This window comes from Rhamphochromis longiceps, linkage group LG1 (genome assembly GCF_057381845.1).
Source record: "Rhamphochromis longiceps isolate RC_006_pf linkage group LG1, R_longiceps_female_GT1.1, whole genome shotgun sequence".
NCBI classification, from domain to species: Eukaryota; Metazoa; Chordata; class Actinopteri; order Cichliformes; family Cichlidae; genus Rhamphochromis; species Rhamphochromis longiceps.
In genome coordinates, this window is record NC_140557.1 from 10,155,992 (window position 1) to 10,179,458 (window position 23,467).

Below are 23,467 nucleotides of genomic sequence, written 5' to 3' on the forward strand. Positions count from 1 at the left end.
TCTTTCACTAAGCCTCACAATCACTGTCATCCACTTTGAGCTCTGATTGTTTTCCACATGGATGGCTTCATTCATTATTGCAAAATTATAAACATAAAGAATATCTCTGTATTAATATTTCTGCTTTTTGTAAAAGCTCAATCAACCATAATGTCCTCATTTTTTCTCTGTGAACCTCATTTTATATTATCTCACTACTCAAGGAATGGATGTCCCAAAAGGGATTTATTTCATTTATCAGGATTATTGAATTAAATTAAACGAGACACTTACCCCAAGCCAAACAGTGGTACCTTATCCACTTAAAAGGTAGGCCTGCTCTTCACTGCTATTTAGGCAAACACATTAGGCAGCAAATACCTTTTGTTGGCTTAGCTTATGTTACTGCATAATTCATTTGTTCATTAAGCAAAAGTGTTGAAAGTGCTTGAGGTAAGTGGAAATGGTCTAGTATTGAATGGATCTTTAATTAAGGTACTCTACAATGACAGCTACACAACGGACGACATATGCATCATACTTGTTTACAAGCAGAATTAGTAGGGAAACAGACAATAACTTTAAAACAATGGAAAAGAGTTAGATGGGCTGAATAGGTAAATACACATGTTTACTTTAAAAGAGTATTGATCTGTGCATATGGACAGTATAAGGTGCATGTGCGTCTAAATCAATTTCACAAGCTATCGTTTAATTTTTTAAAAGCTTTTTTGTGTGCAAAAATGTCATTTTTATTACCTCAGAAAGGCAAATATCTAAAAGCTGAAGAGTCTGGAGAGGCGTTCAAGAAGCCTCCTGTCATACTTGTGTTCAGCAGCAGATGGCAGGCTGTTTCCACTGATGGACTAGATCCTGACGCGAGCACATGCTGAACTAGTGTACCCCGCTGTTGGTTTCCCAGACCTCACTGCTCTTGCCTGTGAAATGCATTCCCATTAAAAAGGCATTTCTAAAGCCAACGCCAGTGCTATAACAATCATCTCCCCAAAGCCAAGCCTCCACACCCGGGAGCACGGCACTGCCACACAGGCAGACATGTGGCGGCTGCCACAAACAAAGGCCCTTGCTCTCCTCCCTATTCCTCTTCCCTAAGTCTCCACATGGTTACAGGCCGGCCTGCCAGGGCCAATTACACCCACAGCCCAGTGTGTGAGGTCTCACAGAGACCCCAATCACCACTAACAAGATCAAGGCTAACTCTCTATCACATCACATACACTGCAAACACATACACCTGCACATGTGTGTGCAAACACTCTGACGCCTTCGCCTAACCCAGCCTCTCCCTCATTCTCTTCCTCTCTCTTTGGCATGGTCTGAAATTATAACACATTTTGAGTGGCTGTGGAAAGTATATAGCTTTTTTTTAAGAGCAACAGAAATAACAGGGTGACAATCACTGTGTCAGACGTGGCTGTCTCATTTTACTGTATGTCACCAAGTTCAAGACTTTGTCTTGGTGTCAGTGTAGCATAAATACATCGACATGCTCCACTACACATATCCAGTGCATGAAACATTTGCAATATATTAAGACTCAAATGGTTAACTAAAACCAGAAATAGTCAACCAAAGTCATGTATACACAGTAGACCTTAATTTTAGATATGTTTGCTCCCGTAGAAGTTTTCGTTTGTCTTTTTTGGTTTTTTAAATGCACCACATTTCTCCTTTGTACTATTTCTGTTGGGTCTGTGTCACATTTTCCTCAAACAGGACTGATATCTGATATTGTTTTGTCACTGTTGATTACAAGGGCATACATTTACCCTTCTTATCAGACCTGGCGGATGTGGACAGGGTGGATGGGTGACAGAGAGAGAAACTGTGGCCCTGTACCCTGATACAGCCATCAATACCCATGAGGCCGTGTGTCATGCAGCAAGCTGCCTGAACAAAGGTTCACATACCTCCTATGATAGGCTATCTTAGTGAGAGCCCATGCTTTGTGTCCTCACACCAAGCACTGATGTGGCAGCTTGCTAAATAATTTGTGCTTCTTTACCGGGGTCATTGGATAGAGAATCTGGCTCTTGAATAATTAATTGAGACATAGTCTAAGCAGCCGACTTCTGTTTCTTCCTAGTTTCAGCCAGATTGTCTGCCACTGTCTCTGCATTCGTACTGACTTGCTGTCTAATTCATCTGGATCGAAACCTCCATCATAATCATGCTGTAGGCAGACTGGTGTCAGGAGTATCTTGTCCTGAGCATGACCCATTCTTGAAAAAGAAAGCCACACACAGCCGCAGAATCTATTTTAATTTTGTGGATAAAAATAAAACAACAGCCTATTACCACCACAGCTTTGTTTAGCTGCATAATTGCTTTTCATTATTGAATGCACAATTGATACCCACAGCGTAGGTTGAAAGAGGCACAGTTGTTGGAGTAAGGCTGGAAATTAGATCTTTTATTGATACCGCTGTGTCTCAGATCTGATTCTTACAAATGCTGAGTGATAAAACTGGAGCCTGATTGTCTGTCTGTCTTTGTGAATACTAATGACACTCTTCGGGCAGACTGATAGTAGCCTAGAGGGTGGTGAAGCTGGCGTGTTACTGGACAGCTCTCATTCAAGTGAGATGTCATAAAGGGTAAACTGCTACAGAAATGATAGCTCTCATTTTAAGGGAGGTTTTAACATTTTGGGGAAATAAGCTTTGCTTTTCTGCAAAAAAAATTATGACTCATGTCTGTAAGAAAATATAAGATGACTGCAGCAGCCATTTAATTAAGATTAACACAAGGACTGGAAACACAAGGGGAATGAGTTGAACTGGCTCTGTGAAGTAGTTGCTGGCGCCTGTAACTCATAGTTTTTAACTCATAAATGTAAAGTGCCAAAGATAAAAAATACATACAAAAGGAAGAAAACCATAACAAATGTATTTGCAGCATAAAAGTGAAAGCACTCCATATATACAAACAAAATACTCTGTAATTATTAGATTTTTTAGTAGAATTACTAAATTTAATAAGTTCACAAAATACCTCCGTTTTCAAATTTTCACACATTTTAGTAAGGCACACACAACAGAATAATGAACGAATAAATAAATAACTTTTGCCACCACTGAAGTTTCCTCAAAAAAGGAATTAATGTTTGCAGATAACAGTTTTTCTTTGAATAAATAATGCAGTGTGACTAAAAAAAAATAATTAGACAGCTTTTTAAAAAATGCTCCAAAATGCCCCGAGGGTATCAGCATTGAGCGTGCCTGACCCCAGCGAGAATCTCACTTCGAAATCAGAAATTTCATTCGGACACTGGGAGTGTCATTATTGGGAAATCAGACACCAATGAGGCATAGCATCACTATTTTGACCTCCAGAACCAAGAGTCTTGTGCATGCATTCCTGAAATACTTTCCCATCACGGCAAATGACACTTAGCTACACTATCTGTTACTGTGCTCATCACTAATAGTGTCCCACTTACATATACATATATATATATATATGTATATATATATATATATGTATATATATATATATATATATATATATATATATATATATATATATATATATATATATATATATATATATATATATATATATATATATATATACTTATAAATTCTCTTTGATTTACTTTCATATATTGTCCTTTTTCTGTTGTTTTGTGGTGTATGACCAAGGCTTGTACCTCGGGATAATTCCACAACACGGCTGTCATGGTGTGTGTCCTTCCAGAGCAAGCATGAGAGATAGGGCTATAAGTCTGAGGTGTACGGTAAAAAGGACAGTAAGAGATAGAGCTCTTTAGAAAAATACACCAAGACAGGAAGAATGACACTTAGCCCTTAATCATCTCTGTGTCTGCAGGGATTCCCTGTACTTTTGTGTCTATTGCAGATAATGGTCTTTCCTTACTTGACAGCATGTCTTTGCCGAGCTGGAGCTCTGTAACCAATGCTTAAGTGTATCAGGGTGACAAAGCGTTGCTAGATTCGGTGGTGTTACAGCTCATCATGTAGTGACATTGCTGACAGCTGTGGTGTTAAGACAGGGAGGCTGTTGAATGGAGTTAGAATAGATTCTAGTGTACTAGACCCAACTTCCATAACAATGCCTTCCCCAAGGATCATGCTGCAATATGCAGTCCAACAACACCAGCTGGAACCACTGGAAGACAGGGAGGGGAAGTAATGGAAATCTGGGAGTGCAAACCGAAATGCTGCTTCAGTTATTGGAACACATGGGTGCTTGTGTTTCAGGATAAAAACCAGAGGCAAAAAGAGTACAAGAATGACAATGTTTTTTGTGGGATTGAGCTCTCACGCGCTAGAGTGGCTAGAGGGCTGTCCAAATATACTGGCTCCTTCCTCCGAAAAACTAAGGAAATGGTCTGAGCCTTCAGATATAACCACACCATCTTGAACGTGTCCAATCCCATCAGTTCTTTTCTATGAGACTGTCAGAGAAGACAAGTCCTTGCCAGGTTCTCTGCTAGTTTTAAGCAACTTCCTGTTTGCTGAAAACGGTACCGACAAATTGTATAATGACAAATGGTGGCCCAAACGTCGTGGGAGCATGTCGTCTCGGGACCTCAAACTCAGTTGCAACTAATTTTGCCTCAACCCCAAAACAAGCAGAACAACATGACAATGATCAGGCTTTGTCTGTTTCTATGCAAAAATGGTCTGTGAGGTTTGGCTTGAAGTGAAGAGAGCTATACTTAGACTTATCCGCTTTCAGCTGGACTGTGAAAAGTTTTTTGAATAAGTGTGTTCAACATTACACACGAAAAAGTGCATTTTCTTCTGTCTTTTTACATGTAGCTCATTTTACCCAAGTTGGAGGACGAGTGTTCAGTTTAGTACCACGATGCGCTTGAGAGACTTTCCTTCTAACTGGATTTCAGTGTTTAGGCTGCTGATCGAGACCCTGGATTAGATTACTGTCATCCTCTATCAGATGTTAAAACTGAAAGAATCCAAAAGTTATAGAGTCATCTTTACGTCCACACTTATTAAACTATATAGTCCCGCCTGTGATTTAGGATATGCTGGTGTCTTTCACCTCCTTGTGTCTGGTTATCCTGCCTCTTAAAAATGTAAGAATGGGGGAAATAAAGCTCTAGTAAGTGTTGGGGAAAAGCTTTACAAAAGGTATCTTTATGCAATAATCACCTGATCTTATTTCATGCACAAAGTAGAACTAAAACTCTGGTTATGTTGCTGAGATACAAAGAGTTAATGCCTCCTGCTTCCAACTTAATTAGCGTTGGGTTTTAATGTATCACTTTGTAACTTTTCACAGTAATAACTGATAACCTTTTCACTTAAGTGCTGTCTTGCTAGGTTGTTGAGTATTGAGATTGAGTATTGAGTCTTGTTTCCCTGTTTTTAGAGGACATTGTCATTAATTGTTAACTAATCAGAGTGAAGATGATTTTCAGATTGATCATATGTTGTATTTTGTCTTGCTTGCTGGCTTGTTAACAATGATGCACACTCAATAATCATCTTGTTTTGTAGAAGAGAACTTTAGTGCTACTCCTTATACCACCTCATCACATATGAGAGGTAGTATTACCTCATCAACAGCCCTTTTCATTTTTATCACTCTTTGTTGAATTACTTCCTTCATTCTTATATAGCAGCAATACAACACTATAAACATTTCCTTAGCTCACAGCACAAAGTCCTTCATATCACCAAATGGCCATCTTTAGAAGCTGCAATTGTTTAAATGAGGATCTGTAATGCTGACCGTGTGCTTATGTTTGGCTGCTCACAGTGTCACTGAACTGTAATAAATGTTGTGGTAATCTATTTCATCCCCTGACCATTAGCAGGCTGTGAACACTCTCTAATACCAGTCTAGGCCTCATTTTCCAGGCCTCTGATCGCACCAAGTAGTGGGCACTTAATTCCCTCAATGAAATGGGGCTAGTGATTACCCAGGCAGAGATTTACTATATCACAGAAAATTAGGTTGATTTTAATAAATTAACCATCCCACAGAATAGCAACATATGCTCCCAGCAGAGAGGTGGAGAGGTGAAGGGAGGGTGGCGGTTCTCTGGTGCCAGAGCCAGTTGTTTTAACAGTTAACATGTATTAAAGAATAGCAGAGGAGGAGATGGGTGGGTCAGCTATGGGGTGTCCCATACCTAAATAAGAGATGTTAGCACTTAGTTGCTTCATGACTTTGGAGTTCTTGTAAACAAGGCCAATTAAAGCTTCTGGTTTTATCTTCAGGCTTCTCATTGGACTCCATCAACCTCCACATCTAAACGATCTATATTTATAGCTTCCTGGACCTCCCAAAAAGCCACTGGCCCTTCCATTGGCAAACAGCAACTTGTCACACAATGCCCGAGTAAATAAAATATGACTTAGTACATTTTCACCATGTAGCACAGGGTGTATTTTACTTTTATGGCAGCATATTTTGCTCATGATGGAGGGTGAGCGCGAGAGAAGCCGAAATGCCTCTATAAATCATTCCTTGCGTTCTACCTCAAAAATAGTGCTCACATGATGAATGCGAGTTTACTGGAAGCATTTTAACTTTGAACAATGAGTCTGTGTGTGTGCGTCTGTGCGTCTGTGTGTGACAAATCTGGAAGCATTTTATGGTCAGCCGCAGAGGCCTCTGTGATTGGACAAGATATGTCACTCCTGGTCGTAAAAGGCTTTGCACAACTGCGAGGGCATCCGCGAGTCATCCCGACATTTGTGGGATGAGAAATTCCACGGATTCACCACACAGTTCATTTCTATCCAAACTGCTTATTCTATCCGCAGGCCCTTACAGGCACACGATTCAGCTCAGTAATTTGTGAATGTGGTACATAATCAATATCCTTGGATTTCTGAAGCTTCATACTGACTAATCTTAAAATGGATTTGTCATTGTTACTGGAAGATATTGTAGCTCTGAATCACATCACTAACTCTCTAATGTGTGTATGTTATTGTGAGCCAGGCACTCAGGGAACTACAGCTTCTCAACGGTGAACCTCCTCATTTTGCTGTCTGAATGAACTGAACAGGATAGAATATTTTCTTGTGGCATATTTTGTGCTTTCACTAGTGCATTTATTCATTATGTTTTGTAAAGACTTTGATTTTACCTCTAGTGGCCATTTATCTACACTTTTCAGGTCAGTGCTTTCCCTTTTGCTCTCTCTTCTACTCATCTAGGATGACTCATGGGTTGTGCTTATGGTATTTGCTTCTTTTGTCTCCTCAAGAAAAACGTAATTTTGATATATATAAATTAGCAACTTAAATGGCCAACTTCACAGTTAATTCATGGGGCAACATTAACATTTATTTGACTATGTATCTTGAATACACGTAATATGTGTTGACATATGTGTTGCTATTTGATGAATTCAAGATCAGCAAACCAATGTCTGGCTCTTACAAGACAAATTAGCTTGTTGCTAATTGTATTTGGCTATTGTTGACAATATGACTTTCCTGTTTCTTATGTGAGGGCATGAAATGAAAGTTTTGGACCAAAACAATAACGCAGTTTCTTTGTAAGAAATACCTTTTTACATTGCTTATGATCCATCCATAAATCATTCCATCCATCCATCCATCCAGTAAAAGGTGGAGTAGACAGGTCAAATCTATCAAAGTGCTAACACGGAGAGAAAGAAAACTCTTCATAATCTGCATGTATCCAACGGTGCTAACCATTGCCCCACCATGTTGTCCTTGTTAACATAATGATATATAAAATATATTAATTAAACAGTATTCCAGTGTCCAGGGATGTCGTTGGGGTAAAGGTATATGCTTAAACGTTTGTTAACATATTGGAGTAAGGCTTAGTGTAATATACTAAAACAAGTACAGCAAAAGGACATGAGGAAAATAGCAAAGATATCATAGCGCTGTAAGAAGAATTTTACACATTTAATTCAAAATTGTAGAAACATAATATGAATTGCAGACATGATGAATTATAGATGTGAAAATGACATCAAACAAGTTTCATTTCTTAAATTAAAACTCGCTCGCTAGTAATATATTTACACATTCTTGCTAGTGGATGTTTGGGTTTTGTCATAAGCTCTGTGAAACGCAGGGCTTCCAGAATTCGTCATATCACCACATTGCTGCTTCTGTATTTCTCAAACCCATTCCAAACACTCCCCCACTTCCCATTCAAGATAAATATGAAACCAAAAGGAGAAATTCATGCTTGGAGCAAGAGAACTAATCTCCCTCCTGCCTGTTTCACTTCTCTGTGTTTAATTGATAGAAATTGCATGCATCAAAGAAAACGCACACTGAGATTTAATGGGCATAAAATGGACATTAGCATTTTAAAGAGATGGATTAACACATTAATCCGGGCAATTTTCATCCAGCACTTCCAATGAGATCGTCACAGCACACAGGCTCCTAATGGGGCTTAACTGGCTTTTTGCTTTAGTGCTGCTCTTAGGGATAACACCAAAACTTTTAGTTTTTGGAGAAGGGGGAACTGAAGGGGCTTAATTTGTGTGACGGATCTTTCAGAAGTGAGCTTTTACTTCTAAGCGAACAGACGTCCGCATGACACATTACACAAGTTGCAACAGTGCCATGGGTGCACTCTCGTTGTGCGAGGGGAGACGAGAGACGTGCGTTTTAGATGGGGAAATTGCCCGTGCCTAAAAAGCAGTCATCAAAGGACTTGCTGTTGGATGAACATCATGGAGTTGACTTTTCATTCATGCTGAACATATGTGGTTTTGGTCAGGGAGGCACACTGGATTGTTTAGCACAACAACTATACGTACAATAGAAGTAAGTATATGATTTCGCCACTATGTGGTCTTGTTTTATGATCAAACGATGTACAATGTGTGCACCATCCAGCCATATGAAACATATTTGGGATGATTTTCTGTGAATAATATCTACAGATGTGCAATGATTGGAAGTTCCCACACCCGACCCCAAAGGTAGAAGCTGTACTTTACAGCTACGGATTGTTTTTGACATGCAGCTTGTCAAACCATTTGGCTGCTAGCTGGCCCCAAAGGAGTGCTGGCTAGGTTTCACGTGCGAGGGGACAAACTTGTAAAGGATGACGAGTGCACATGTCCCAAGCTTTTCCTTCACACACATGAATATGAAACATGTTGACACACACGTTGCACCAACACAAGCCATGATCAGTGGCACAAATCTTCCGTGGTGGTGTTTAGACTACACCAAACTCTCTTGATGCAGTGTGTCCTCTACAGTGCTACGTGCTTTCATTTCCATCCCCATACGGCCGCTCCACCCTTTTGTTCAAGTCATTTACACCGCAGTTTATGCACACAGAACATGTAAGCCCGCTGTACCTTCATGCAAAGAGAATGTAATGTAGGTCATCAAACAGAGCCGAGTGGGAGACAGTTGTTGTTTGTGAGCAGTGAGGAAGCCTCCAGAGTAAAGAACTGATGTGAAAGGAAGGGTGTAAAAAAAAAAAAAAAAAAACAAGCCAAAAGAGAAAAATACAATGAAGCAAACAAAAGCTTCTTCGACAAACTGTTAAAATGTAGAGTGCATCTGTTTTGGGTGTTGTCACTAGTGGATAGAGGTATGGAAATGCAGGAACACTGCTTTCTCTCATTCGCTTTCCACCTGTCTCGTGCTCTCTGGTGAATAGTTTATGCTACGCACCTTCTATTCACCTCTCCTGTACTTTCCGTCCCATTATCACTCTAACATGAGATTGCACTCAACACAATGTTGGAATTTTTGATAACATGAATAGTGAAACTGAAACACTGTTCTGAATTAATAAACAACACAGTCTGGAGCTTTTAGAGAGGAATCTACCCTTTTCCTGCCTTTTTGCTATGTTATTAATAAAATAACTTTTTCATTCCCTGCCTGTTATCCAGTACCATCTGAGTACTATTAGAGAAAGCTCTCAGCTTCCTGGACGGGAATCAGGGATGGGTGTTTCCTAAAACATGCCCTGACAGGATGCTGTGATTTGAGTAACCCCTGAGTCCGCAACACAGATAACACGGAAAAGACAGACTACCCTCACCCAAGGCAATGTCTTCCCCCTTCTCTCAGCTACTTTTGTGCAAAAGTCTGCAGGCACAAGTGCTGTCCTATGAATGTTTGAATTGCACTCTGGCCCATACTGGGACCAGAGAAGATAGATGGCACTCTCATCTAGTGAGAAATCATTTACATGCAATGAACACATACAGAATCCCATAAGTGTATGGCAGTTCTATAGAGCTTTTATCCATAATTTCCCAGTTTCCCAAATACACTTACTTTCATCCAACTTTCATTTCCCCCACATGTTTAGCAGAGACCCCTTTGACCTCCTCTGTGAAAGATAATGCGCACATTCCTGTGGCTACCACTCTGTCACAGTTGGCAGTTTCTTGCCAGACAATAAAACACACAAATATTGTATCCAACATGTCAACAACACCATAAACTTCGATAACCTTTTAACCTCACTCACATTAAGCTATTTTTGTTATCACCTTTTCCAAGCACTCATCAAGGACTCCTGTTATGTAACCCCAATAACATTTAAACCTCAAAATGGAAATGTTTCACATAGGAAGAGGCCTACATGGATTTGATCGCTGAGAGAAAGAAAACTCATAAATATACAGCAAAATGGTCACCCAGGGGCAAAATACAGGCTGCGTTTGAAACGCAATCAGAGAAATCTTCTTCTCTCTGTCCTTTGAGAATAATTACACTTACTGTATCTGCTGCTCAGTCTGATTCGTGTTAGCAGTTTGAGAGACAGCCAAGGCACTTGGATGAAAAGGACAGAAATTTATTGCACAATGCTTGTCTTTTCATTTGCCTTGGCCAGGCTTTCGACAGCCTCAAAAAGCTGGTAAGCTTGGATACTTTGAACAGCGTGATAAGGATCAGCTCAAGCGAGACAGACGTTAGACTAAGAAGAATCCAATTTTACATAAGGACTTTCAAAGAAGTGCGACATCTGTAATTGAAAATAGAGTACCCTGATAAAGTGATCAAAGCGGAGCGCTTGCAAAGTTAATAAAAATAAATAAAGCTTAAAGTGCAGTTCTCTTTACTGACAGAAAGGGTTTAAAGATGATGCTGTTTCATCCGTAATGCTGAGACCTGCTTTTTAATAAGGATCATAATGAGGGGTTCCCTATCTCAAAAAAAAGAAGGAAAAAAAAGACCAGGAACAGGACAGAATTTGTTTAGGACATCCGCTCTGTTCGATGTGTACGTGTTCACGTGTATGGCTGTGAGTGCACGGAATAGATCCATTCATTCCTGATGTGGCTCTCAGCAGTCGACAGCTCTGCCAACCGTTGTCATTTTCTGGCAGGCAGATTACTCTTGGGGTGGCATTTTCACAGTTGTCAAGTGAGGATTTAATGGCCAATTATCCTCAGATAAATATATCTCTGCTGAGGAGAGGGAGCCATCGTGTGAGTGGGAGACTATTGCTTCTAATTGTGAGCTAAAGAAAGACGAAAACATGTCTGGTCAAAGCCTCCGGAGACTGGCCGACATCCTATATCCCCGCACTGCCACTTCATCATTACCCAAGATGGCAGTTGGATCCCTTAAAATAAAATCCACTGTACTGTAAATCATGTGTTATGCTTACAGCACAAAGTACACTGTCGTTGTTAAACAGGGTGTCGCCATCCTCACTTTGACCACAGCCCCGCTGTCGATTGCTTTTTCGTTTTTTTTGTCACACTGGTGTTCAAGACAGAGAAGGAAATTGCTCACTGAGGATACTGCTCAGGCCAGGATGATGACTAAAAAATGGGAATGATGGGTTTATAGAAGGAAAACATAGGAAATCAAATTTAGCACCTTACTGCTGAGATGCAGAGGCAACATTGAGGAGAAAACCAAGCAGATTTTTCTAAAACATCAAAGTCAGATTGAGTTTTTTTTTTTTACATCATGCTATGTTTTTATTAAGAAACCAAATCCTGTTTAGACTAATATACTTTTAATTCTTTGTGCGAATTTTGTTTTTTGGCACCATTTTAAGACAAGAATGTGTAGTTATTGGCTAGCACTGGCAAGCTCGGCTAGAAAAGCGCATCAGGCAGGCAGAGATGGCTGCTAATTAGTGTTAAGTGACCTGCTAAATCGCTTTTCCAACTTTATTATTTCTTAGTTAGCTGCTTAAAAATCCTTTGTAACAGCGTGTGGAATTCTGGGTAACACTGGGAATTTTGGAGCCAGTCTCCTTTGGAGGGACTGCAACTTTTTAGGCATTTCTACGTTAGCCTAATCAGCCCTTGAGGTTGCCACCTGGTAGGACTTAGTCTCTGTAGTCAGTAAGTGTAGCTAATTAGCATATTTGACAAACTGTTTCCTACCAATGAAATAAAACTTCAGGCACTTACAGGCCTTTTAAAAAGAACTTTGGCAGGTGATTGGATGAAGCCTTTTTAATGCCTCACATTTGCAGTCAGTAGTCTGCTGATTGGTCTAAACCAGTTATGGCTTGGCTACAAGGACAGTTTGAGCCTGTCAAGATCGATCACCTTCTGATAATAATACCATAAATCTTGCAAGAATCTAGCTGCCAGGCAAGGTAAGGTCAAAGCACCCTAACAATAATTTTAAAGCCATTTAGTGAAACCAAAATAAAAGAGATAAGACTTGTAACTTTCTTATTCCCATTCTTCACTGAGAGCTGCATCAGTGACTCTGAAAGGGTCATGCTTATATTGGTTTTGACTTATGAACTGAGAAAAGTTTTTTCTTTTTTCTTTTTTTTTTTGAGAGAGAGGTGGCAGTGACAGAAACAGGCTGGTTGCAGGCTCCAGTATTACACAGACACACGTCTCTGTTGCTGGCAGGTTAGCGGCGTGTGGATGTCAATGGGGATCGTGGCTAACAGGCTGAGAGGCCTGCACTGACGCCACCTCAGGTTAATGACGGTGACAGTCTCAATCGCCGGGCTGGTGGAGAAGATTTAATGCTTCCCCTTTGGCACCAGGAAGTGCTGATAATGATGGTGGGTGGCATGGAGCGTGTCCCTTCTGACACCAGCAATGATTTAAACTTCTGCAGTTGTGAGCAAGTTCGTATTCACACATACACACTCATAGAAACAGAAGGACTTCCAGTTATTCTGTCCAAACTATGCCCCACCTAACCTATTGTCATTTTTTATCATTAGAAAGAAAATCCTTGACAACTGATTAATTAATCAGGTCTGAATTAGTCAGGTCTTGGAACTTTGGTCAGTTGGGTGAAACCTGTAACAAAATATATTAACTGTGTAAGATCACGTACTCTTTTCTTTCTTATGCACCATGTTCTTTAAACATACTATCTGTACGAATGCCTTATTGAATGGTTCTGCAACATAAAACTAGATTGTACACACTGGCACTGTAGAGAACCAACAGCAACAATATCCCAGATTCTATTGTGACGGCTCTTTTGTATAGATTTAATAGGAGTAACTGGCTTTGTGACAGCAGTCTTCAATTTTTGTGCAGCCTTTTGGTGGTAACAAGCTACATTGCTAACCAGCTATCAGATACAACCATGTGCAATGACCTGTGCTACACATGTCACAATCTAAGCTTGTCAAACCAGGAACCAGACATATTCTATGCATATAGCTCATTATTTTTGGATAGTTACATGCAATTCGGTGGTGTTTAAAAAAAAAGGCTAATTACAAGTCATCTTTAGGTTGTCACATTGCATGTCAATATAAAGTAAAATTTGACTTATTAAGGGACTTTTCTGTCAATTATTGAACATTGCCTGGCACTGTTATGCTAACATTAGCTAAAGGTACTGTCATTCATTAAGCATGATATTTTGAACTCTCAGTGGTGTCGATCCTAATGGCCACTCCCAAAACACTCCCAGAGAAAGCACACTCAAGAAAACATAAATAGTATTTCTATGAACGTGACATCATGCAATGATGACATATTTACCTCTAAAAGTATCACCCAGCCTGAAACACTCTGGCACAGGTGATGTGTGAGCTCATCCTACCTGCTGATGCAAAGTAACCAGAGTGTAAATGATCAAAATTAAACTGAACATTTTCCCTCTCTGTTGCTACATTGTTCACACTTACCATCACTACTTCAGCTCTTTAAATCGAGCCTTTCCTTGTCGTTCCCTGCTATTCTCCGTTTCCTCATCTTTCCTGCCTCCACTCTTTATATTTACATTATCGTCACTGACATTGTAATGATTGGTGTGATTATGCATGCAGACGGGGCTGTGAACGGGTGTGTTGACACGGTGTTGACAGGCTGGCACGGTCACATCTCTCCCACTGTCTCAGGTGGGAGCTCTGGTTATGCACAGTCTTCATTTAGATTCGATTACAGTGATGCACGCCTTATGGGTGTCACTTCTCTTCCGCTTCACAATTTAAGGAGAGAGAATGGGCAGTAATTGTGCTACCTGGGTGCTGAAGCCCTGGTGGCAAATCAAGCAGCGGGTGCGTAGTGGCATATTGTCTGGCTGCTGTTCCCCAGCTCATTTATTTGCCTCCAGTTGTCAACGTGGGAATATCACTGTGTGCAAATTAGCTAGCTGGGCCTTCAAGGAGCCACGCTGCCTCATCCCGCCCACTCTGCCCGAGTGATGCCTGTTATGTCCAATTACACACTCGGTAGCCATGATTAGCGCATTTAACTAGCAGCACCAGCTTGAGCACCCATGCACACGCACTCATAAAGGAAACGTACGCGTATGGCACAAACTGACACGCAAAAGATACACAGCCTCATTCGCATCTGCTTCATTACCCACGATCCCGCTCACAGCAAGTATGGTGTAGTGTCTCCTCTGGGTTTTCATCTTCCTTAAGCTTCCTAGGGGCCCTCATGATGTGCACCACAAAGCTGAGAGAAGCTATCCACTCATAAGTGAAAAGCTATATAGATAAAATACATTTTACATACCTTGTCATGCACATTTGCTTATCTTAAAGGCAATGCAGATGAGCACAGATGTCACACTTACAAACAATACTATTATGTGACACATGCCACTTTGACACATATTCCCAAAGTAAGGGAATCTGCTGGGAACATAAAGATCACAGTTTCTTCTCTAGTCAACAGAGTGAATTCTCATCTTACCTTCTCCAAAGCCTTTGGGTATTGCATATTGCAAATAGCCTACAGCAGTGCAGTTATGTGGAACAGAATAGAAAAGCATGCTGGTTTTGGTTGGTTAAAAATGAAACGTGAGCTCTGTAGCGTTTACTGTCGTACAGTTGTTGTTATTTCAGTCTGTAGATATTTGCGGCACATCCCTCGACATGGTCCGACCAAAGAAGCAGCATTACTCAGGCTCTGGCCACATGTGAGCCGCACATTACGACAAGCTACGCTGGCCTCTGACCACCCCTGCTCTTAAACTGCGCTGAAAACAAAAGGAGACGGAGGGTTCAAAGTGGTGTCTGTTTTGTGTGTAGTCATGGTGGCCATGGTTAGATGCTTTCATCATATCTCTCAGTGATGCCACAGTGCCTGGAGGGGGTGATGTCACCACAAGGTCAATGTCAAATATGAAAGAGGTAGTCACGGCTGCCAAGGACTTGTGGGAAGAGACAAATTTAACCAGAAGTGTCCTGAGATTGGAGGGAACCAGGCACCATGTGGCACATTTGCCTATGCGCCTCCACATCAGGCCTGCATACTGTCAGCCAACCGTAGGCCTCAAGGTCTGGGGATGCAGATAGTCAACCACATGCTTCCGTTTATGTCTCTGTCACTCTTTGTCTCTTCTCTCGGTCTATCTGGAACGCAGTCAAATGGACAAAGCGCGCTGCGAACAAAGAGAGCATTGGTATCCTCAGTACGACGCTTACTGCTCGGAGCAGCTGTGGAAATGTCAAACAGGGCTGAGATGAGAGAAGTGTTGCGAGTGGGATGAAACTGCTGACACCTCATTTCCTTTCATTCCCAGTTCTGAAGCTACTTTTGTCACAGAATGTTTTATATATGTGTAGGCCCTATCTCTCGTCACTTGTGCTTTTCACCCGACATCAACCATAGAAACACAACACATGCTATCACGCGAACGGCTCCTTGTGAGCCATTTGTTCTGCCGTGGCAGTGTGCTCTTTGTTTGAACCTATACCGTCTGTTTCTCTCAAAATTTACTTTTCAGAGGGAGTACAGAGGGAGACGCTGTTATTCAGACTGGCTGAAGGTTTTTCTGCGCAAGTGTGTTGTGATTGCTGTCTCTACTATCACTATTCTTTTCTTCCTGAAATGTAAATCTCATGTTTTAAAGATTCCTTTAATGGGAATCAAAGTCTAAATATTTCAATACAGCTATTTTATTATTCAGGAGACTCACAGGCATTTCCAGCCATCTGACTGTGAGAAATCCATGTGCCTCACGTCTTAGCGGTGCAGGTACATGGCTTCAGCTGGCAATATTACAAGGATTAGCATGGCATATGAAATATTTAGTGGATTTCTTCTCCCCTCCCTCTAAAACCTAATAAATCAAATGACTGCCAAATGTCATTAAAGTGATGGTCTTTGACTGGGTAGGAGTGAGTCCCTTTTCATATTCAAATTTGGGGTGGAAGAAATGAAAGAGCAGAAAGGTTACTTGGCTTTAGCTGACAACCCCCAGTGCCCCTGATGCTGGTGGGTGAAGACTTGAAGAAGGGCAGATGGAAGGAGGAAGACGGAGTTGCGGGGCACTGTGACAGAGAAAGTATTGTCTGATGTGCCAGCCGGGCGTCATTGTGGCATTGGTCTCCTGTTGGTGCAGGCAGGGTGTCTGGCCTGCTGTTTTGATTAGTCTGAGATTTTCTTTTTTTTCCCACTTTCCTTCTCTTTTTTTGGGCGAGGTGTCACCTCGCAGTGGATCACAGGCAGGGGCGAGTGAGACAACCAGCTGTCTCTGTCACCAACTGTCACTGGCATTGTCTGTCCTTCCTTACTGGCTGAACAGATGACGGACATTTGAATGGCAGGCACCATTCTGCTCCCCCTCACATCTTCCCCAAACCCAGCATACAGAGGAATCATCGATATTCATCCCCTCGCCCACTCTCAGCCTCCCTTTCTGTGTTTTGAGTCATTCATATGTAAACTCGGAGATAAAACATATGGTGCTAATTTGCAACAAATCAACAGTGACCCAGGCTGACTCTCTACTCCGGATATTCAGTGAGAGTTACTAGACGCCCAGCACCTGTCTGTGTTTGAAGCTTTGCCTTATTCATTACCAAAGTGTGTTGGCAAAGAGTGTCAACAAAGGCACAGCAGGCCTATAATATGTATTCTTCCCACAAGGTGACATCATGATGTAAATTATCAAAGAAAACTGATTTTGTGTAACACGCCGAGGCTGTCGTAATTCCATTGGCACTGGTCTCACGAGACGATTTGAAAAGAAAATTATAATAGATACACAAGACACAGTTTGTTATCTTAACTCCAAAGGGAAATCAGCTTCAAAATCAACGTGAACTCAATGAATGGCAGCTGTCCTCACGTCGACACCTAATCAGGAATGACAACACTGATCTAAGATGGATACAACGAGCCAAACAAACTTTGATTTCATTCCGCTTACATCACTGGAACCACTCGTAAGGTCACAACATAAGGTATCAGATTGGGAGACATCATGAAAAACACAGCCATGTTAAAAGGAAACAGCGTTGACAAAGTTAATATCCATTATGCATCAAATTGATAATGTTAATTTTGAATAAGTCAGAGGTGTGAAATATTCATGTGGAGCTGTCCAAAGTTTTTTTTAAGTTCCTTTTCTCTCCTCCTCCTCCTTCTTCTTCTCTTCATGTTGACTTGACTTTCTTCTCCATTAATTATCATGCCCAGGAGGTTTTTCAGTGAGAGGAGCAGCCATCAGGCTGAATCATCTTGACAAGGCGGCATGGCCCAATTACACCAGTGCTCCGCAGGGCTTTGATGTGGCGGAAAAGCAGAGAGATAGGGGCAAATTGCACAGCCATATTATGGTAATGATCTGATTTAATCCTGCCACTAAACTTTATGTAGCTTGTTTAAAGAAGATGCTAACGCTAATTACAGAGGTGCACAGAGGTGCAGGGTGGGATCGGGTGGAGAAGGCTGAGCCGAGGGGCTTGTGGCTGTGGTGCTGCTGCCGGGGCTGGTGGGAGTTTTCCGTCTACAAAGTGCAGCTCATAAATGTTGTAAATGAAAATGAGACAAAGTGGACTTATTTCTGTTTAATTATAGATCCAGCACAGGTGAAAAGGTCAGGAGTACAGGGGGGCATGTGTGTAAGCTCGAAACCTGTTGGGCTACTGTTGTTAATTAACACATCTGAGGATGGGAGGTAGGGTAGTTTTGAGAGAACGGGAAAGAGAATGAGACAAGAGGAAAGGAGGAAAAGGGGAGGGGGTTGTAGAGGGGTGTTACAAGGAACGCATGATAATATCAGCCTGTAATTAACTTGTCAGTTCAATTACAGCCCTTCAGATTGGAATTGTCTTGGGTTATGGCGCCGGGCCCTGTCTGTATGGTTAATTAGTCTGACGAGTAGCCACCGTGCTCCTCTCCGCTCTCCGCACTGTCACGCCTGCAGCAACTTGGTTTATTGTTCCTGATGATTGACTAGCATGGAGCGAAGAGGGGATCAAACTTAAGAGAAGGAGCATGACTGATCAGCAGTCAGAGGTAAGCCGACTCTATACTTTCCCCTATTATATTTTAATGGCTGCGCTTACTTTAAACTCTTTGCTTTCTTTTTTTCATCATTTATTAATGTCTGCGGAAAATGTATTATGACTCAGAATGTATCTGAAATAAGCTCAAGTTGATGTTATCTTCAAACAGGGGGAGAGACATGAGCGGCAGCATCACTGCTGGCTGGTTAAACCTCACCACCGCTGGCTTGTCCAATAGAAAAGGTTTGACTAACCTTTATGTGAACTCACCTGTAAACCACCCACAAATGCAGATGACATTAAAGGAAAAACTATAAAAAAAATCAAATCAAAAGAAAAATAAAGCATTACTAATAGAGCCATATTGAAGGTTTCTTAAGATGTTTTTCTTATTTGTCAGACCACAAGCCATTAGTGCCAGTGGAGATATGAAAGCGAATAAAAATATCACACTGACAAATTGCAGACTAGAGAGCAGCCACAAAGCATCCTTGTAGGAACACACTTATCTTTGATACTGTCTGTTATATTCATAAGGTAAACCATGTATATATCAATAGCCAGAAAAAAGTAAACATAATTATCTGTTTGCATTATACTGAGAGGGGGGATCAAAGATATTTGGCATTCTTAGATACGTTTTTAAACTTTTTAAATCCAAGTGAAGTGCTATAAATATACATTAGAAAAGATAGTTCCAGTGTCTGGTTTGGTTTGTCCTCTGTGTTACCTCTCCTTCTCAGAAAAGATGAGGACATCTCCTGGGATGCTGAAGGCCTCTTTGTAAAGATTCATCACTTACACAGGCAGTTGTGTGTACTATCACAGCTCGTGGTGTAACTCTTTGAAATCTCAATCTTATGCAGAACTTGCACTTGTGAAGGACTTGTGAAGATGTGTCAGGCATTTTGACACAGGTATAATCCGCACTGGGCCAGAGTGGATTGGTGTATTTTGTCAGAGTCTCAGAGGAAACTTTGTCAGTTTTTCCTCCACAAGATACTAAATGCATTCATTTATTTCAAGAAACATATCCACATAGATGCTTAAATTACAGTGCTCAGATAGTCAAATTCAATTACTGTGCGTTTGTGTCTATTTGATTAGCCCTTTAGCTGTGTAGTGGGATTCATTTTTAGCAGACGTGCTAATGTGCATTCCACGATGGTATGCATAGACCAAATGCCAACTGGGTGAGAAGTGGGGCTGATCGAGAAAGGGAGCAGTGTGCAAAATCATCAACGGTGACAAAGGTTTTCATTGTTACAAACACTCAGTTTTAACAGCTGTACAAGCAAGTAGCGTAAAGATCAGCTGTTCTACATTTTTTTTTTTTAATTTTCCCTGGTAACAGTAAACAGCTACAACATTTAGATGATGGTCTGCAACACTGCGTATAGGCTCAACATAGGATCAACTCCATGCAAATGTCTTTCTTAGTAAAGCAACAATAATTTCACAGGTATCTTTTTTTAAACATATTGAATAATGGAAATGAATTATTACTGTTTTGCAATACCAACAACTTTGAATTTGAACAAGGGCGAGCTGCAACTGACAAATAACTACCTTTAACTTGAATGCTCAGTGGCATAAAGCCCATGGTGGCTGTAGCTCAGGAGGAACACCAAGGTTGCTGGTTCTCTGGCTGCTCCTCTTTAAACGAACAAAGTGACAAACAAACTCCGCTGTCAACAAGTGGCATGTTGACAGAGTAATGCAGACACACCAGGGCACGAGTATGAGTGTAGACCAGGGGTCCCCAATCCCAGTCCACGAGGGCCGGTGTCCTTGCAGGATTTAGATGTGTCCTTGATCCACCACAGCTGATTTAAATGGATAAATTACCTTCTCAATATGTCTTGAAGTTCTCCAGAGGCCTGGTAATGAACTAATCATGGGATTCAGGTGTGTTAATTCAGGGTGAGATCTAAAACCTGCAGGGACACTGGCCCTCGTGGACTGGGATTGGGGACCCCTGGTGTAGACAATGGCATAGGCCAGGGATAGGCGACTCCATATCTCGAGTGCCGGTGTCCTGCAGGTTTCAGATTTGTCCTTGATCAATCACAGCTGATTTAAATGGCTAAATGACCTCCTCTGCATTTCTTGAAGTTCTCCAGAGGCCTGGTAATAAAGTAATCATTTGATTCAGGTGTGTAACCCAGGGTGAGATCTAAAAGCTGCAGGATGCTGGCACTTGAGGCCTGGAGTTGTCTACACCTGGCATAGGCTATGCCATAAGCTCTGCAGAGATTTAGCACCAGGCCTAAATCAAGCTTAAGAGTATGATGTTGTCAGGGCTCTTTGGAGGCCATACCATCTGCTATAATACTTTTTTATCTTGTTGCTCAAGCTGCTTCTTTGTAACTCTACTTGTGTGACTGTATATCTGTGTGGTGGGGCGTGGTCTATGGTGCCGCTGCAGGGGAGGCGCACCTGAGCAGCATCCGCAATGACGCCTTGCCAGCTTATAGTGTGAGCTAGCTCCTGAGCTCTTGTTGTTGTTGTAGAAGTGTTCAGCTGCCAGCTGGAAAGCTGCAGCTGTGCGTGTAACGTGACAGGAACCGGTAAATAAAAGAATAAAGATGTTGGAAACGTCATTCGGTCTGCCGTGGTTCTAATATAATCTGGAATCAATGGATAAGGAAATTTAAAAAAAAAAAAAAATGAAAGTGCCAAAAAACTTTGTGCACTGTATATATTTTAGACTAATAAATTCAACAAAAAGAACAGTGACTGACAAAGATACTGCATTCAAGAGTTACACTCTGAACTGGGGTAAATCAAACATGTCTTTATAATACAAATTTGGAGTGACCTTGATATGTATATGTAAGGGGCTGTTCTGAAGTATTGGTAGCATGACTAAAATGGCCATTAAAGGGAGAACATTAGTTCTTAAATCCAATTCAAACAGCTGACACATGATTACACATTTCACCATACTTCATCAGTTTGAACTCTCTGCAAAAGATTTACAGATTAATAGACTGCAGTCACTGTGGAGTTGCTGGTGATAAAAAATAGCAGTTACACCCTTGTACAAAAACATTGTTCTTCTGTGAGCATCTGCCATAAGAATATGTCATCCACTTGAGGTTCTGCTGTCCCGGTCACTGAAGAAGTCTTGGCGATGAGGGGCAGGGGTGGTGGTTGCAGAAAGTCATGATGAGGCTTCCTCTCTGCCTTGTTCTCCTACATGTATCTGTCAGCTTGTGGCCTTCAGAAGTCAAGCCCAGAAGGCCCTCTGGGGCTCGTTGTATCTGACACTGTCATTACTGGACAACGTACAAATGTTGTGGTTTACAAGACTGAAAACAAAAAGGAATTGTGTTTCTTTTTCTCATTTCAGAGCGGCAGAGAGTGTGATTGTGCACATAAGAGAAGTGATCCATTAAAAAATGGCTGACCTATTAATCAAATCTGGCAACAGCGAGTAAATGAAGAAAGGCTTGTTGAGTCTCAAATCCAAGAAAGGATTTATGATTTTACTGCCTGCCATTGCACAGTATGTTTAAAGAGTTCATGGTTTTTCTTTCTCTTTTTTTTTGATGATTCTTTTCTACTTTTTTGTTTTATTTGTTTATATCTGTCTCTGCCTTACATTAAAAAAAAAAAAAGTAAGATCGATTTGATAGAGTGATGATAATCAGATTGGTCTGGTTCTGATATAGTGTAAATGACATCACCAATGTAGAATGCACATTTCGTGGATAAGTTGGCATGCAAAACCTCTGTTGCAAGAAGGCTAAATTCAAATGAGCTCTGTTATCAAGCTTCTCCATGGTGACTTGCCACTGGCTGTACTGCTAGCATGGCCATTATCCAATAGCGCAAAGCCTTTGATCAGTTATAACCAATACTGTGGCAGCATCACGGGCCAAACTGAGGTTTGTACCATTCTTTTCCATTTTGCAACTTGTTTACAAGATACCGAGGAGCCTCTTCCCTCTTTGTAGCTGTCAGTCTGTTTAATTATCATTGACAGCACAGTTTGGCCCACAACACTTGGGACATGTCTTCAAAATGCGATGAAGACAACACATTGGAAAATTCTGAAACTGCAAGGGGCTGGGTTAAAAGCCAAAATTAGTCTGACAATTACTTTGTGTTACAGTGCTGTTAAGCCCACGCACAAAAACAAAAGGTACTCAACTGATTAAAGTATTACCCTTTTTTCTACTCCCTGGAAGGATCAAACATAGACGTTCAGCCAGTTTCTTTTAGTGCTGCCATAAAAGTGTCCATTCCCACAAAGACATGTGAGGGGATGATGTGAGCGCTGGAGAAGCACGTTTGAAGACCACAGCATCATTATGTGCATGAACCAAATGTGAGCTGCACATGAAATAGTCAATGGCATTTGACCCCCTTTCCATTGGTCCAGTACCTTTAGACGTACTGTCTCGATTAGGACTTGAATGCATTGCTTTTAAATAAAATATTACAATACAAATAGTTAAGGAACGAATCTGGATAAAAATCTTGTTCAAAGATAAGTCTGTTCTCATGTCTTGCTCGTGTAATAGTGTAGTGTACTCATATCAAAAAGTTATCCTAAAGAGAGTAAAAAGACAATCATAAAGTTGTCACAGTTCACAAACTGTGCAGAGCTTCTTTATGAGATGACGCCACAAATACCAAATCTGTCTGTTATTGCAAGTGACATTGTCATTATGCACTGACACAGCATCCCTGCTCTAGTGGGGCATAAAAATGTCCTACTAAACCAGCAACATAAACATGCTGATAAATTACATTTATATGCCATCAAGCTGCGACATTTGCTGACACCAAAAATGTTTCTCCAGATCTGCAGAGGCGATGGTTCTCATTATCCAGCTGA